This window comes from Nicotiana attenuata, unplaced genomic scaffold (assembly GCF_001879085.1).
Source record: "Nicotiana attenuata strain UT unplaced genomic scaffold, NIATTr2, whole genome shotgun sequence".
Lineage (NCBI taxonomy): Eukaryota > Viridiplantae > Streptophyta > Magnoliopsida > Solanales > Solanaceae > Nicotiana > Nicotiana attenuata.
In genome coordinates, this window is record NW_017670307.1 from 1,012,238 (window position 1) to 1,014,594 (window position 2,357).

A 2,357-nucleotide genomic window follows, 5' to 3' on the forward strand; every position below is an offset into this window, starting at 1 on the left:
TGGAAAATGCCTGGAAGAATATTTACTTCTATAATTGTAGCGCGCCTAAATAGGAATATCTGGAAGAATATTTAGTTCCAGATTTGTAGCGCGCCTAATTAGGAAGGAATCAGCTCCTAATAATTGGTATTTAATGAATGGTATATATTTTGTAGAATAACTGTGAACATGGCGGGTAAATATGAAACTATGCACATTTTTTGTAATAAGGTTTCATATATGGTATAGGAAGGAAAAAGTCTCTTTCTCAAATAGGTATAAAATGGGTCAACCCGCTTTTGGCTCGCAAAAATATAAACGGGTTGAATTGTGACCCATTTTTACTTGACCCGTACTTAATCCGTCCAAATTCAACCCAAACATTTTTGTAAGGCAACAAATAGTAAATAATGAAGCCAAAATAGAGTTATATCATAAAAATATCTATGGTCTCTGAATGAGAAGCATCAAAACTAAGAATAGTAGCTGAACACGATGGATGGGAATCTCAAGTTTCACGAGTTGCATACGATAAAACTAGCCGAGCAAGAGAGTGAGCCGCTTTATTAGTATCTCGCCTAGTTCAATGGAAGGACAAATCAAGAAATTGATTCTTTAAAGACAAGCAATCCTTAATATAGTTCCAAATTCAGACAAATTAAGAGCAGTGAGCACCTCTTGACAATTGATTGCAATCATCACATTATTAATATTTAAGCCTTTAAGCCGTGAAAGAGGTTGATGAAGGGAGAGCTTTAACATTATGGACGTTCAAAGATGAAATTTTAGCAGTTTTAGATGACAAACTCTGACTTTATACCTGATATCTGAACTTGAAGTGAATTCAAATGCAGTTTAAATTCAGTCATGAAGCGTAAATTTCAATTAAAATGACTTCCCTTTTAATGAAACATATTGTCAAAACCGGTATCTGCCGAAGAAGACAAGTTTGTGGCCTTTTTTTGCATTAGTTTGAAGGCATTAGTATTATTTACATTGAAAAAACTAAATAAAATCTTTAATATCTTTTATAAGCTGCATGGCTTAAGTTTACTAGAAGAATAAATTCAATTTCCTTGAGCGCATCTTCCCAAACTTCTTCATGTTTGTGGCCTTTGTTCACCAGAGAATATGCACAGTTGGTTTGTCACCCTTCAGATGTATATGATAGTTGTTTCGTTCACTTCACTTCCAACAAATACCTATAATCTTCAATTGCGGGCCAAAGGCGGATCAAGAATTTAAACTTTATGAGATTTAATATTTAAAGTTCTTAAAATTAATATTTTTAAAGTTATGGGTTCATATCTACTATGAGGGTGTTTGGCTAACTTTTGTTATTTTGTCCTATTTTTATTTTTTATTGAGAAACTTTTGTCAATTTATTAATTATTATAACTTATGATTATATGCTTATCATAAAATAAATTATATTTATATTAAAAATTATCTTATCTAAGCACAACTGTATTTAAAATAAAATGACAAATAGAATATTTTGTATTTGAATCGATCTGGAATCTAAAATTTTAAAGAAATTATGCTCTTATACGTGTAAACAGTTCTAAGGTTATTTAAGTCATTTTAACAGAAAAGAGCTTATCAGCACTTTTTTTTATTAAATACTGCAGCAACTTATGATCAATTTCAGCACTTGTACCCAAACATGTAACTGCTTATTTATTAAATCAGTTTCAACACTTAAAAGTGCTTTTCAACACTTAATACTTATCAGCTACTTCAAATCAGTTAATCCAAACGGGCTCTATGTGTTGCAAATTGAATGAATTTTTGCACATAATTTATGCTCCACGTTGAAAGTTACGAGTTCAATTGAGCCCGTAGGTACAATGCTACGTACGCCCCTGATTGTGGCCCCAAGAAGATGTCGTTGTATGTCCTCCTCTTTGATAAATTTGACATATATTGTTATAACTTTCCGTGCTTGAGAATTAAGGATATTTTCATCAAAATACAATCTTAGTACAACTAGTACAACAACAACGATGACAATCCAGTAAAATCTCATTAGTGGGGTCTGAGGAGAGTAGTGTGTACGCTGACCTTACCCCTGCCTTGAGGAAGTAGAGAGGCCCTTTCCGAAAGACCCTCGGCTCAAGAAGACGAAAAGAGACAATATCAATACTACCAACAGATACCATAGGAAAACTAATAGCATCATAAAGACAAAATACAATCTTAGTAATATACTATAATCCACATGCTACAACTACAATATTCATTTTTATAAGACATATTTTCGTGTGGTTCCTTATGCTGAGGGTCTAACTTCACTGGATATGTCGTTATTGTATCTTTTCGTGTGGTTCTTTGCGCTACTAGGTGCATGTCCTTAGCAGTAACCGAGATTTGAGAAA